Genomic DNA, 16701 nt, shown 5'->3' on the forward strand with positions numbered 1-16701 from the left:
TTCAGTAAGCTGCAACTTAGCTGAACAGATTTACATCAAGTAGGCTATCACGTGCATTTTATGCAGAATACTATTTTGCTTGGAAGAAGACCATTTTTAATTTCCGTACTCGAGAAAAGCAAGATCGTAAAAGCAAAAGCATACTAATAAAAAAATCAACTTTATGATGATCTTATTCACACGTGACTAGAGGACGAGCGATGGATCTTTAATCAAAACCAGGATGTTTGATCATAACATGGACGATTTTATGGGCAAAGGTGATTTGCCAGAGTCGACTATGGAATAGAAATTGGATCTAATCATGATGCTGCTTCAAGAAGAGCAAAGGGAACGTCAAAACTTGCAAGCACAATTGGTTGCACTTCAACAATCCACTGTTGAGCAAGAAGTAGTGCAACTTGAAGATGTCATTCGACGTACTATTGATGCGATGCTCAATGCATAGGATATTAGGAAAGAGGCCAAGATAAGTAAAAGAAATTTTAAATTCTACACTTTTAATGGGCAACGTGATAGCAATTTTTTTTTTGCTTTCATTAGGCAGTTTGACGACTATTTTCATGAAGCGCAATATACTGACAAAGATAAACTTAAATGCATCACTTACCATCTAATAGATAGAGCATTATTATGGTGGATTGTTTTCCGCAAGAGTATTGATTGTCCCTCTACTTGGGAAGCCTTTCAAAAGAAATTTTTGCAAAATTTCCTTCTGCCTCAATTCCATGAGAAAGCCATCAAATAGTGGGATCTCTTGTAACAAAGAGATCGTGAATCCATCCCACAATACATTGAGCATTTTTGGAGTGCGCTACTTCAACTTTGAATGCTTGAAGATGTTCTCGAGGCGACTCACAAGCACAAGTACATGTCCAGTTTGCTTGGTCACTTCTATGTGGAAGTGAATATGTTCAAGCCAAAGACTTTGGAGAATGCAATTTCTTTAGTGCATGATGCGGAGGATAAAATTGATGGACAAGAAAAGTGACCGCAACAATTTTTGGTTAATGGTAACTTTGGTACAAAGCAATTCAATTCTAATATCTGAAAATTCAATCAAAATTGCTAAGTTCCTTCTTCTTTCCATAAACCTTGGACTTGACCTCCTGCTTTACCATTAATTGCCAATTCAAAACTTAAGCCTTCCCTCTAGCCAAATCCCAATATACCCAAACTTCAAGCCCTTACCAACAATGTCTCCAAAGAAAACATTATGGTTTGCTACAAGTGTCATTGGCCTGGATACTTAGCAGCGAATTGTCAATCCAAGAAGCAAGCTGTGAAAATCAATCACTTGGGAGAAACTGATGACGATGAATATGAAGATATGCCAAACTTTATTGAGAATAATGATGATATTGGTGATGCTTCAGATACTTTACCAGGTATGCCAAATTCTCATTCATTATTAACAATGAAATGTTTTGTGCATGGTTAAGAAAAGATTGTTTTGCATGATGATGGAAGCACACATGATTTTATTTCTGCAAAGTTGGTAAAAGAATTGAGTTTGTCTATTGTTCCAACTCATTATCGCATAAAGGATGCATTCTTAGGCACTAGATACAATGGTGCATAAGAAGTGCATGGTTTAGATATTAAAATTGGTGATTATGTTTTGTATATAAATTTCTTGGTTATGCCTTTGCAAGCTAGTATATTATTTTAGGAATGCCTTAGCATCGCAAATATAACCTTGACATAGATTATTCCACACATTCCATGAAAATTCATTTTAATGAAAAACAAATCACATTATATGGATTGCACACCTTTGATAATTTTTCCGTGCTTAGTCACACGCAGGCTAAATGTGCATTGAGAAAAGGTAGTAAATCATATTTAATATGGGTGAATGAAATTGAAGCTAAGGAAAATAAGATGCATCCTAGGTATGCACAACTTCTTTCACAATTTAAAGATTGTTTTGCTACTGATTTATCACCCGGTTTACTAGCTACATGTCTTGAAGAACATAAAATAGATTTAATCCCAGGTTCTCAACCACCATGTAAAGCACCTTATAGACACAATCTGATTGAACAAAAAGAAATCCGAACACAAGTTGAGGAACCGTTGAATCGAGGACTCATTAGGCCCAATAGTTATTCTTTGTGTGCATGTGTCCTATTAGTTTAGAAGAAAAATAATACTTATAGGATGGGCATTGACTATCGTGTCCTAAACAAAATCACTGTTAAGAATAGATATCCGATCCCTAGGGTAGACAATCTCATGGATAAACTAGAAGGGGCCACTGTTTTTAGCAAGATAGATCTTGACAAAGGAAATTCGTTATGGCAGCCTCTATACTATGCCAAACTCTCTTCTATCACAAAGTGAATGAGGTAAGGGCACCATCTAGTCATGGAAGAGCGGACTAGGACGCTATGCAAGAGGGAGAGGAGCTTGTGAGGGAGAAGAGAGGAAAACTGAGAGAGATATATATATATATATATATATATATATACAAAAAATAGATGAATCAATAAAACTTAAGAGGGCACAAGAGATGGAGAACCCTCAAGACATAACCAATATACACAATATGGACACCCATAGCATGGGCTTATTACATTGTAGAGCATGCATAAGCTATAGTAAGGGAATGAACTACATAAGCTCATGAGAGAGAATGGGGAAGGCTCAATAGGGCTGAAGAAGGCCTCTTGGCTCTCTCTTACAAATTACAAAGGAGAATGCCTCTTTATATAGGCCTTGAGGGTGTTCAGGGAGGAGGTTAAGATAAAATAGGAATTAACACCACCAAAGCGCCATTAAGGCGGTTCCACCAATGTGGAAGCTCCATCTAGACGTTTTGTTGACCAATTTTGTAATTAATCAAGTTCCATCATAGGTGAGTTGTCTCCATTCTCCCCCCAATAGATTGAGTCCAAGAGCTCTCCTATAAAAAAATATAGAGAATCTTCATAAAATAAGATCATATCTAGCAATAATGGAGAGAGAGTAGTGAGAATTCATACATTACTACTATAATTAAGGATAATTTGAGTGTGATTTAGGAGAGAAATTCGAATGGTTCATTAGCTTGATAGAGAGGATAAGAGAGGGGAAAGGGTTAGGATTCTAATGAATGATGATTTATGGAAGTGTTAACTGTGGGGGAGAAAGTGTGGGTGTGTATAAAATTGGGAGGTGGTCTCTACCGCAGTTGGAAAAAGTTGGAGTCCACCATTTTGGCCATATATCCCGACTTGTAGCTCCAAAAAGATATAAAAAAATACCAGCCAAAACTTCAGCTCACGTGCTACAACTTTCATGTTGAAAAGTTTTTTTAGATCAGAGTGGAAGTATTTTTAAAAAAACTTACAAAATCATGTGCCTGATTTTTCTTCCACTAATGCTTCCAAGAAGGGTCCCATTTGTTTGAATTATCATAAGGCTCCAAAGCCATGACATTATGAGCCTCACATGCCCTTTGGATGGCTCCAAATCAATTTCATGTCTTTTATTTTCACATTACACATTTTCCCTTTACCTTCCTCCATTGATCTTTACTTTTCACCCCCCCTTGGTAAACTAGTCCATGAAATATTTCCATCTAGTGATTTCTTGGGTTTCCCAAGAAGTTGTTCCCACCCTCTTCTTTATTTCAAACCTCCAAATGTATGAAAACTCAACAAAGTGTTAGAAAAATATTTTTTTGTGATTTTCTCGGATCATATAGCCCCCCAAACCTGGCTAGAGGTATTTATGCCTCGAGACACTCTTTGGTATCTTGAGTTGACCCCACCCTGATGTGATAGGGTTTTAAGTGCCATCCATTTACCCTGGTCTTGTGCACTTTTCCCTCAATGTCTTGAATTTTGTAGGAGCCATTGTTGAATTTTTTTGTGACCCAAAATGCCTCCCACCGGTAGAGAAACTTGCCATCCTTTCTTTTATCAAAGCGATTGTCATATCAAAGCACTAAAGATCCCTCCTTGAAGTTTTTATCTACTAGCTTCTTGTTAAACTTTTCTCTATGCTTCTCAGCTTCCTGGGAGTAGTGGTTGATGGCTTCTTCATGATCCAATTGTAGCCTCTCTAGGTCGAGTAATCTTTGATGTAACTTCTTCTTTTGAGAGCCTACTGTGCCACCTAATACCTGAAGGCTAGCTAATTTCACCTCAATAGGAAAAAGAGCCTCTTGTCCATAAAATAGATGAAAAGATGTGAACCCTAACATGGTTTTGAAGGAGGTTCTGTAAGCCCATAGAGCTCCACTAAGGTGCTTGTCCCAATCCAAGGGCCTTAAATTTACCTATTTGCTGATGATTTTACGAATAATTCAATTTACCTTCTCCACCAATCCATTGTATTGAGAATAGTAAGGGGTAGAGTGTCGTTGTTGAATATTTATCTTTTGCATGAGTTCACCCACCACATTAGCTCTAAACCTTGGTCCTCTATCTGATAGTATTTCAAGAAGGGTACCAAACCTACAACAAATGTGGTCAAAGATGAATTTAATCACTTCCTTAGCAGTGATTCTTCTAGTTGGCATAGCCTCGGCCCATCTAGTCATGTAATCTATCCCAATGACAATATACTCTTTTCCTGATGGAGTGCGTGGTAGAGGCCCTATGGCATCAATTCCCCACTTCTCAAAGGGTCCATAGACCTTGATTAGGGTTTGGGGTTCTGCTATGAGTGGTCGTGGTCCTGATTTCTGACATTCTTCACATGTTTGACACCAACATTTGACATCTCGGTGTCGACTGGGCCAAGTAAAGCCGGCTTGTAGAATATTTCTACTTGTGATGTTGTGTGCAAAGTGGCCTCCACACACATCATCATGGCAAGATTTTAAGATTTCTTCAATTTTTCACTTTGAAGGCACTTTCCTAAGCACACCATCCTTACCAAGACAATACAAACTATCATTTACCATGCAATATCTTGTAGCCTTCCGAGCTAGCCACTGTCTTTCTCCCTTAGTCGGGTGTTTGGGAGCTTCTCCTTGCTCTAAGAGGTGTAGAATATCTTCTAAGTCTTCCTTGCCTTGCTGAAGTGGGGGTTTGATAGCCACTGCTCCCACCATTGACTCATTCATCCTTGATGATGCTAGATGGTCGGCATCCTTGTTCTGGTCTCTTGGCACATGATGTACTTGTGCCTCCCTAAATCTTCTCATAATAGATTCGGCCTCTCTCATTTTACTAGAGAGGTTTATATTTTTGCATGCCCATGTACCTTGCATCTGCCTTACCAATATCATGGATTCTCCAAAAGCATTCAACCTCTCAATTGAATTACTAAGACACCAACAAAGACCATGAATTAAAGCTTGATATTGTGCCTCATTGTTAGAGTGGACACCTTCCAAGATGATTCCTTCACCATAGATTTTATCTCCTAAAGGAGAGAAAACAACAATGCATGCAGCTGCCTTATCCTTAGTTCTCTTGTATGCACCATCAAAGTAGAGGCTATAAGCATCTACAATAGTCTTTATGGATGGGGGTGGTAGAATGTCTTTTCTTTTCACCCCGAGATTTTTCTCATAGCACCTGTTTGTCAAAATAGCAGCCAAGCATGCTCGGGTTGTTTTTTCAACCTACACTATATAATCAATCTCTTGAAGTCGGACCACCCACTTTGCTATTTTGTCAGAGATTTCCATATGTTGTAGTGCATAGGGAAACATATCCTCCACAGTGATGATCACAAACCTCTTTGGAAGCAAATATGGCTGAAATTTGGTTACTGCAAACATGAGGACCAACACTAGTTGTTCCATGGAGGTGTAAGCCTTCTCTGAGGCTTTCATGAGGCGGCTGACAAAATACACAGGCCTCATGAAGGACGTTTTTGGATATTTTTGTAGGAGAGTAGCACCAATGGCCTCTTCTCCCACGCTAGGGTTTACAAAGAATGTTTCTTCCCAACAAGCCTGGAAGATTATAGGAAGTGACCCCAACATTTTCTTTATCTCCTTAAAATTTCATTCACTTTGTTCACTCCATACAAGTGTTTCTTGGCATGTCAGCTGCAGGGGATATATGGCCTGAGAGAGTAAGTGTATAAATCTACCCAAATATCTTAGCTTTTGTAAGAAGGAGACTAATTGTTTGATGGAGGTTGGGGAAGGTAGAGCTAGCAATGTTTCTACCTCTTGGAGCACCCACGGAGAGACCTCTCGCGGTAGGTTTGGTCCACATACCCGGCGCGACTAACAACCCCCTTAGATAGGGTCAAGCAGACAGTCGGGGGTAATTGATGCTGCCTCTCCCTCCAAGCTTTCAACCTGAAGCATTAGTTATTTTCCAGCATTAGTTCCTTTAAGAAAAGAAGTACAAACAGTGCTCCTAAGTGTACAAACACAAATACTCTAGTGGTCGTTTATACGGCCAACTGCTAAGTGTAAATCCCTCTTTTCGAATACATCCAGCATTTGATCCGGGATCAATTGCGACTTGGCAACATCCCAAGGCTTTCCTAATCCTAGTTGCTTGTTTACCCTTTATCCTTGGGTTAGGTTTTATATCCTGTTGACCCAAATTGTCACTACTTTAGGCTTCCATACATTATAGTCAATAAATCCTTGGCAACCTCGTCGCCCTAACCTGGTTGGTTAACTGCTTTTTTGGCAAATTCGTAACTCCCTAACTTGGAAAATTAGCCAAGGAAGGGTGATGTAGCAGGATGACTAGTCATCCTCTAGAAAATTAGACTTGTACTAGAACTTGCCAACCTTGTTGTAAGGAGTGGCAATACAATTTTGTGATCTAGGCACATTACCATGCGACGTTGCAACTTGTTGCACGAGATAAGTGTCGCATCTAACTTGTGGGATTATTTCTCCCATCACACGCTATTCCTTGGCCAAGAATACCTTTGACCAAGATATAGGGTTTGGGAGTCCTATTGACCCAATCCAACCCTAACCCTACTAGGCCGATAATGCTTTGGCCCTAGGGTTCCTAATTTCCTTGAGAAAATCTAGCATTTGGTCATCCAATCATTAGGGTAAGAACCCTAGATAAATCTTGCACGAGCGTTTAGCTAACCCTAACATTCCGTGAATGTGGGTAGGATCTTTGGAATCAGAAATATTAGGTCCGCAAACCAAGTGCGATACTAGGCACAATTTTAGTGTAACTTAACCCTACCTAGCACTTAGAGGTGATCATCATAGACTAACTAATCATACCTTTATGATTTCCATGTAAGCTATTCAACTATACGCGAATCACTTAGTAGATCCAACCAACCATGATTTAAGATGATTTTTACTTTTAAAGATGCAAATACTTCATTTCAAACTTGCAAGTACTTTCCCCTAAAAGATGTAGGTAAACTAGGTGAGATGCATCATTCCATGTGAGTATGCAACTTCAACCCATAGACCTTCGGCTTTTATGCAACTTAGAGATCATTATTTTCCTTGCCCTATACTATGTTGATGCAACGGATTCAAAGCTTTAATATTCTTAATGAAGATGCATTCAAACTTTGATAAAACAAACTCCATGCATGAGTGAATGCCATGAGTCCATCAGTAACTTAATCCTTCTTTTAGCACTTAACCCAACCCAAAATGATCTAACATCGCATGCAATTTGCAAGGTACATAAATCCTTTCCATGCATTGCAACTATTCGGACATCAATTAATGTCCATCTAGGATTACCTTAATCGTGAGACACAACTAAGAATTTATTGCCTAAATACGTTATGTGTTATATTCCCTATCCTTCGAGATGCCACAAGGACGCCTTTGCACAATTTCTTGTTATAACTTATGCATCATGTGTTGAAATTTGCGGCTACTCTTGAACACTGAGGTGCAACAAAAATACAAGTGCTCGACATGCCACTAAGCTTTATAAATCGAATGAGTAAATGCATTTAAATTTCCCTAAAAACCAACATGCTTAATGTATCCCTTCATGCCGAATTACTTTTCAAGAACCCGGGCATTAAGGATCGGAGTGTTGCCCACACATGTACTTGGGGTGGAAGCTCCCGCGTGTGCGCCCTGTGACTTTAGCTTAGGAGCCATTGAGGACGTAGATCTTGACTCAGCAAACTCCCCTTGCCCTTTATCAGATTATCCAAACTCCCTACTGCACACAATTTTACTCCTTTTCGTAGGAATCGGCCTTACAAACTCGGTTTTAAAAACCCGAGGAGTGTGGTGAATAAGGCTTATGGAAGCCTTTAATGGAAGCTTCCAAAAAAAAGCTTCTAAGCTTCTGTAAGTGATGTGGAATGGAGAGGATGAAGAAGATCACGACGATGAAAACGACGACAATGATGAAGATGGTGATGATGGTGGTAATGATGATGATGATGATGGAAGGGGATGCGGCAACCCGGAGGCAACAGCCCGTGATGTGGCGGTCGTGGCGATGATGGCGGCAGCGTCCTACATGATCTTCCCTCTCTCCCTCCCCTCCCTCTAGCTCTGGGGGGGATTCTTATAGGCTTTGAAGGGGGGGTAGCCATATACATGGAGCGTGGCATGATCCCCTCCCCATGCTCCTCTCTACTCCACTTAGCTCATACTCCCTTTCACACTCTTCTCCCCCGCCATGCAACGACTGAAGGGGAGGGGGCTATTATAAAAAATTTGCAATTTTTTTAAATCCATTATCCATTTGATTTTCTCGTGAAGGGTGTTCCCACATAGAACTACGGCTTTTGAGCCTCGGCCTCTTATGCACAACGCGGGCTAGAGTTTGCTAGTGCACGCAGAGGGAGCACTTAGCCCATCAACTTTTATCGTTGCGGGATATTACTTTGGATTGCTTTTGGGTGAGATGTGCGGGGTCTAGGATCATTAATATTTCATGCAGAAATATTACACTTTTCTACATGGTGGTAGGCTTTGTTTCCTATTATCCTTCTATCTTCCTAGCTTCCTTCCTACTACTCATCTACCCTTATAATTTGCATAGGTTGGAGCCCCATGCTCTTTTACAAGGATTTGGTTGCTATGCCTTTATATTCAAAGGTGTGCCTTCTCTTTTTTAGTAATTTTTGGGCTCCGGTGGCTGTGCCTTGACTTCTTGTGGCCATGCCCTTGCTTTTGGGTGCTTCTAGGTCCCTTATGGGGGCCATCTCTTTCAACTCCTGACTTGCACATTTTCACTTTTTTTGTTTTTTCTTGTTCAAAGATGCACCTTCTCTATTTTAGCACCTTTTGGACTCTTGTGGATGCACCTTGGACTTCTTGTGGCCATGCTCGTGCTTTTGGGCACTTCCACATCCGATTTCCTTCTAGGTCACCTCTTTCATCTCCCTCCTCTGACTTACACTTTTCCACTTTTTCTTCTTTTTCTTGTGCTAAGGTTAACACATTCTATTTGGGTACTCCTTATGAGGAGTTGGGAAGGGATCAGTTGGACTATAAATGATACAAATGCATATCTAAGTTAGATTAGTGTGTGTAGCCTCTAGACGTATTAAGATATTGGCAATCACACTTGACTTAGCCTCTTTTTATGGTTCACTGTGGGCTCAAGATGCAAAATCCCATATGCATACTGGTGGAAAGTACATCCTAGTCTATTCATACAAATCATTGTACTTTCTTTCTTCTTTAATGCAATATCATGATGCTTTCCTCTTTCAATAAGTGTCATTGTCAGTAAGTTACACAAGATTGTGTTTATGAGTCCAAGCTTCCATCTTTGGAACCTTATTCACTTTCATAACAGTTTTCTACTCATTGTCTATGTCAACATGAATCTAACCTTCATCTTCTATCCACCATAGCTTCTACCATGCTCTAGATCTGTCATTCTAACATGGTATCAAATCTCAGCTAAGCATGGTCACCTCCTCACTGTGCTTCTCCAACACCCTTTCACTAATGCATAGCTTGGTATCAGCTCAAGTCTCCATTTACTACTCTACCTTCACTGGAGCTTTCATGGCTGCCATGGACAACAGTACCCTATCTGCTTCCAACATCTAGATCTCTCTCCACAGTCAATATCTCATTGAAATTCCTTCTAGAGAAGTGTTCCTTTACTCATAGAGCTCCTCTCTGCACCTCAATTGACAACATTTTTGCTTTCTTGCTTTAGCATCGTTGAAATTTGTCGTGCTATTTAGAATTTCACATGTGCTGATCGTATGGCTTGATCTCTCTCCAGGCATTGCAATTTGTCTTGCAAGTTTAGGGAAATTGAAGGTCCGTATATGAACTACCTCCCACATAAATCTTGTGTCATATGGTCCATTGTAGTAGTTGCAATCATAAAAAAACCAGACTTGTAGAAATCCCTAACAAACATACACCATAGCCATCTTACTTCAAGCTCAAAACTACTTCACTTTCTCTCTCTCTTGCCACTCAAACCAATCTTCTACCACTCTGATCTAAGTGAGAATTGAAGCTTCTAGGATGAATTTCCCATCAAATCAGCAAAGGAGGGGAGAATCTAAGCATCCAACTCAACATCAAGTGCCTAAAAGCATAGTATCTATTGATACTTATCAAGTGTTATTCGGCACTACATTCCTTGTGTCTCTTGACACAATTAAATCTTATGCTTCTCAAATCTAAGAGTTTTTTGGTACTGAATTTGTACTCCAGCATGGGCAAAGACTCTCCAACTGTTAAGTTCAAAGGGGTTAGGTTTCACACCTAGCAAACCTGCATCAAGCTCATCCTAATGAAGAAGGGTCTTTGGGCCATTACCAATGGCAAAGAGAAGAAACCTCGAGATGCAGACCTTGCAACTACTTGGCAAAAGAATGTTGACAAAGCACAAGCTTGTTGAGAGAGAGAGAGAGAGTACGAGAGAGTTACACAAGACATGCTCCCAAAGAATGATTCATATTGATGTAGAGTTAGTATATATAGGTGAGACCCAAGTCAAGTGAGAGATGATATATATAGTTGTAACATCCCCACTCAGACAAAGGTCTCTGGCTGCGAGTGAAAAAAACCCTTGGGGAGAACAAGGGAAAAACGCGAGCCCCTACACATACCTACGATACAAAAATGATTTACTATAAAGTTTTCTTAAATACAATGATACATGCCTCAATCAGTGAGACAAGAACTTGGAGCAATACCAAGTTCATGTCTTAATGAGCTAAAGCGAGCTTCACTAAGAGCTTTTGTGAAGATGTCTGCAACCATTTGATCACTGGGACAATGCTCCACCATAATGGAACCTTTCTTGACTTCATGTCGAACATAATGATAATGAATAGCAATATGCTTTGATTTACTATGTTGTATATAGTCTTTCGTAAGACTAATAGCACTTTGGTTATCGCATCGAAGAGGTGTACTAGATGATGAAGGATGTCCCAAATCTGCAAGTAGTTGTCAAAGCCAAACTAGCTCACGAGCTGCTAATGATGCAGCAACATATTCGGCTTCAGTTGTAGAAACCGCAACACATCGTTGTTTCTTGCTGGACCAAGAAACCAAACATCCATTTACAAATAAACAATTCCCACTTGTAGATCGCATGGATAAGTGTAAACTTGCCCAATCAGCATCTGTATATCCAATAAGGTCAAGAGAAGTTGAAGAAGATAAAGAAGAATCCTCTCGACGACGATAAATAAGACCAAATTCCTTAGTACCCTTGAGGTACTTAAGAATACGTTTTGCAGCACTCCAATGAATAGTGGAAGGGGAAGAAAGATATTGTCCCAAAAAGTTAGCTCCAAATAAAATATCTGGTCTTGTGTTTAAACCAATAAATTGAAGACAACCAACAAGATTAGCAAAAGGTTGATGAATGGCTGATTCTTCATTGCGTGTTGTAGATGTACCCTTGGTAGAGCTTGAAAGAATGGGAGTGTTAGCAGAGTGCACATTTGTCAACCCAAACTTCTTAACAATATCATTAATAAACTTTGTCTGGCGAAGAAGAAGAATTCCTTGTTGTCGGTGTCGTTGAACTTGAATACCCAAACAAGAATGTATCTCACCAAGATCCACCATTTCAAATGCAGTCGATAAAAGCTTCTTCATAGCATCCAAGAAAACAATATTATTTGACACAAGAATAGTATCATCAACATATAGAGAAAGAATAATAAAATATTTGTCCTCCCTTTTGATGTAAAGATTTGGGTCAGCAAAACATGCAACAAAACCTTTAGATGTTAGGAACTGATCAATCTTAATATACCAAGCACGAGAGGCTTGCTTCAATCCATATAATGCACGATGAAGCTGACATACAAGATGCTCCTTTCCTGCAATCATAAAACCTTCAGGTTGCTCCATATAGATTTCTTCTTCAAGATCTCCATTGAGAAAAGCCGTTTTAACATCCATTTGGTGAATTTCTAGATCAAATAGTGTTGCAAAAGCCAAAATCATATGAACACTTGTGGAGCGCACAACGGGAGAAAATGTTTCTTGATAATCTACTCCTGCAATATGTGAGTAACCTTTTGCAACAAGTCGTGCTTTGAACTTATCAAACGAGCCATCAGCTTTGGTCTTGGTTTTATAAACCCATTTACATTTGATAGGAACACGATTTGGGGGGAGTTCAATAAGAATCCATGTACCTTTGGAGATTAAAGAATCATACTCATCTTGCATAGCTTCTTGCCATTGATCCCTTTGAGACGAATTGATAGCTTCCATATATGATATTGGATCCTCTTGGACAGACATAGCATCATCAAAGACATCATATTCAATAGAATAGAATCCATGCTCTATCTCAATAGGAAGATCAACATAGATCTCCAAATTTTCATCAATCTTCTTTGGAGGTGAAGGAGGTTTATGATCATCAGAATTAGTAGAATCACAAAGCAAGTAAGGAAATGCACTAAGCAAAGATTGTGTATCATCTGAAACATCTGACGACCATGTGCCACCCATAGTCTTCTCATCAAATATAGCATCACGACTAATGATAACCTTTTGAGAAGAAGGATCATAAAATTTGTAACCTTTGGAATGATTTGAATAACCAAGAAAAATAACCTTCAAACCTGGAGGATCCAACTTATGTCGAGTGTCCTTGGGCACATGAATATAAGCAATGCAGCCAAATGTGCGAAAGTGAGAGACTGAAGGTGTCTTCCCTGTCCAAATTGTTATAGGAATTTTACCAGCAGGTGCAGTAGTTGGAAGATGATTTTGAATAAAAACAGCTGTTAGAAGTGCTTCAGTCCAAAACTTTTGAGACAAACCAGAGTGTATAAGCATGCAACGCATAGCATTAAGAATCGTGCGATTTTTGCGCTCAGGAACACCATTTTGCTGAGGAGAATAAGGAACTGTAAACTCATGATGAATACCTTGATCCTTACAGAAGTCATCAAATAGATTGGATACATATTCACCGCCGTTGTCACTACGAAGCGTCTTTATAGAGAATCCAGTTTGAAGCTCCACACTTATCTTGTATTGTTTAAATATAGATAAAGCCTCAGACTTATGTCGAAGAAGATAGACATGTGTGTACCGTGAGAAATCATCAATGAAAGTTATAAAATATTGATATTGAGACTTTGAGGCAGGAAAAGGACTGCAAATATCGGTATGAACCAAATCCAAGAGAGCACAGGAATGTGATGAAGTAGAAGTGTGGAAAGGCGAACGATGGTGTTTTCCAAGTGCATAGTACTCACATATTCCCATACGTGGATGAGATTTAAGATCCATAGCTTGCACAAGACCATGACAATGAAGATCAAGAATTTTGGCAAAATCGGAGTGTGCAAATCGTTGATGCCATAATTTGCAATCTGCATCTCCAGGGGCAGTAACAACATTTGCAACTGTATCATTCAATGATAGCTCAAATAGATTACCATGTCGAGGAGCCACTCCTATAGTATGCCCGTCTTTCTCTATACGACATTGATTATGATCAAAGCCAACAAACAAACCAAGATCAACTAGACGAACAACAGAAAGAAGATTTCTTTGCAAATCTGGAACATGAAGAACTCCTCTTAATATTCTAGTGGATGAAACAGTCCCCAGATATAAATCACCCACTCCTTTGACTTGACAAGTCGTATCATCCGCAAGGTAAACAAACTTCTTGATAGGAAGAGAATGATAATTGTGAAGCCACTGCGATTGGTATGTCATGTTTCCAGTGGCACCTGAATCAATGATGAATAGAGAACCATCATGAACATGAAGTACCTTTTCTGGAGAGATATCATAATGGACGAAATTGAGCTCCTGATGAGTATGATCATCATCAGTTGTAGTTTGTGGAACAATATAAGCTAGAGAACGTTCTTCATCATATCTGCGTTTATAACAACGACGAGATGGATGATCTGTATGTGCACAATAGTCACAAGGAGGAAAACTTTTGGACGAGCGAGGTTGCTTTGTAGTAACTCCATGCTCCTCATCATATTGACGTGCCGAGCAAGAAGCCACATGACCTTTCTTATCACAATAAGAACAATGTTTGTTAGGATAAGCAAGACGAGAAGATTTACTACCTGGATTAGGGCGTCCACCCTGCTGAAAACGTGAAGCAGGACGCTTGCGAGCAACAAAAGCAGCATCAAAATCCCTTTGTTCCCGAGTGACCAAAACAGCATCAGATTTTTCCAAATGATGCTCATGACGTTGAGAATATTCAATAAGAGATATACATGCTTTGTCAAAGTGGATATCATCCTTGTTAGACAAAATAGTGATGATATTGTCATATAAAGGATCTTTGATGGCATGAAGAAGTTGAGTAACAATCTGATTTTTAGCAACAAGAGCGCCAGCAGCACCAAGCTGATTGATAATGTCTTTAAAAGCCTCGATATGAGAGTTCATAGAGGTACCAACCTTATATTGAAGATTCTTCAAACAAGTTTGGAGATATAAAATTTCGGTGACCGATTTCTTCTCAAACGTTGAGATAAGATACTCCCAAATAGCATGAGAGGTTTCCAGATGAAAGACATCCAACATAAGTGAGTCAGGAAGTGTAGACAATATATAACGACGAGCCGCTTTGTCACGACGAATCCAATCAGTATGATCAATTTTCCATTGTTCAAATAATGGACCATCAGTAATCACAGAATTGTTATTCATCACATCAATAGGTTGAACTAGGCAAGACAGGTCGCCCAAAACAATATCAAATAATTTGTCACCTTCAAGAATTAGCATCATCTTTGCTTTCCACCCAAGAAAGCCTTGTCCTTGGAAGAAGGGAACCGAACGTTGGCCAGACGGATATCCATTAACAATTACGCAATTGGCCATGCCTGTATGTTGAGAGAAAACAAATAAGATGAGATCGCAGAATCTGCAAACCATGATCAAGATGAGCGTAGTTGAGACGCATGACAATCAAAATAGTGATATGCACGTAAGAATGATGAAAAGTATTGAGTGACTAAAAAGAAAGCCCGAAATAGAGAGGCGTAACGTGCAAGACGACATGATGCATATAAGAAAAGTGCTATTTCGGTCGAGCAAAGAACGTGAACGATAATAAAACATCGCTAAAAATAGCAAGATGTTTGCTTGTCGTAATCAACATCATTAACGAAGACGAGCGATTAAAAAATTGTAATTGGGGATTAACAAACTGTAATTAGAAATACAGTTTTAAATAAAGAATCGCAGATCTGAGCAGAATTGCTGTCTTGAATCCTGAACTATCATAATGTTTGATCCAAAACTCCGATTGACAAGCGGTTTTGACAGGATTTGAGAGCACGATGAGAGCTACGCACCTGGACCTAGTTTTGTTTTTAAAGACAAAATTAACTAATACTTCTAATTTGAACAAGTTCATGTATCAAATCATCACTTGTGCAAAGAATTCAATCAAGTATAAACAATGAAACAACTTATCTTCCTTGTTGTTGCGACGCATCCATAGCTCTGATACCATGTTGAGAGAGAGAGAGAGTACGAGAGAGATACACAAGACATGCTCCCAAAGAATGATTCATATTGATGTAGAGTTAGTATATATAGGTGAGACCCAAGTCAAGTGAGAGATGATATATATAGTTGTAACAAAGCTATCATGAAGCTAGAATTGGATGACAACTACATCCACCATGTCCACTTGTGAAACCTCTAATGATACATGGAAGAGATTAGAGATACTTTGTTTGGTGCACAAACAAAGTCATCTAAGTATGGATTACTGATTGAAATTTTTAGGCTAGATATGAAATCAAACACATCTCTTGCAACTAATTTAAACTACATGGAAAGTTTCTTAACTCAGTTCTTGTAAGAATTGATCTCAAGATGGGTGAATATATTTGTATTGGTGTGTTGTAAAAAAGCTAGCCTCCTGACTATAATAATGTGTCAACTACATTAATCAACATGCCTAGTCCTAAACTGGTTGACATTAAGGCCTCTCTACTAGAAGAAGAAAAGAAGATAAAATCCAAAGAAGAACCGAACACCTCTAAAGATGAACAAATGTTATATGTTGGAAACATGTACAAGGGCAAGAAAGATCAGCTAGTATGTGACTTCTGTAATAAAAAGATCAGGCATATGGAGAAATTCATTCATGCTAGGAAGAGGTCTCAAAAGGCCTATCTGTCTACTTTTAAAGAAGAAGAGGACCATGGAGGAAAAGAAGAAGAAAAAGAAGAAGACCACTAGGAGAAGGACAAGCCTCATCAGTCTTTCTACTCCTTTTTAATAGAGTTTTTTAGCCTTGTATTCCCTAGCCCTAATACTTCTGACATAAGCTTGTAAACTCCTCATGTAACCTTGTACTAAAACTTTTGTACACCTTGGGA

This window comes from Lygodium microphyllum, chromosome 24, assembly GCF_053477565.2.
Source record: "Lygodium microphyllum isolate KBCC chromosome 24, Lygodium_microphyllum_v1.1.10, whole genome shotgun sequence".
Taxonomy (NCBI): Eukaryota; Viridiplantae; Streptophyta; class Polypodiopsida; order Schizaeales; family Lygodiaceae; genus Lygodium; species Lygodium microphyllum.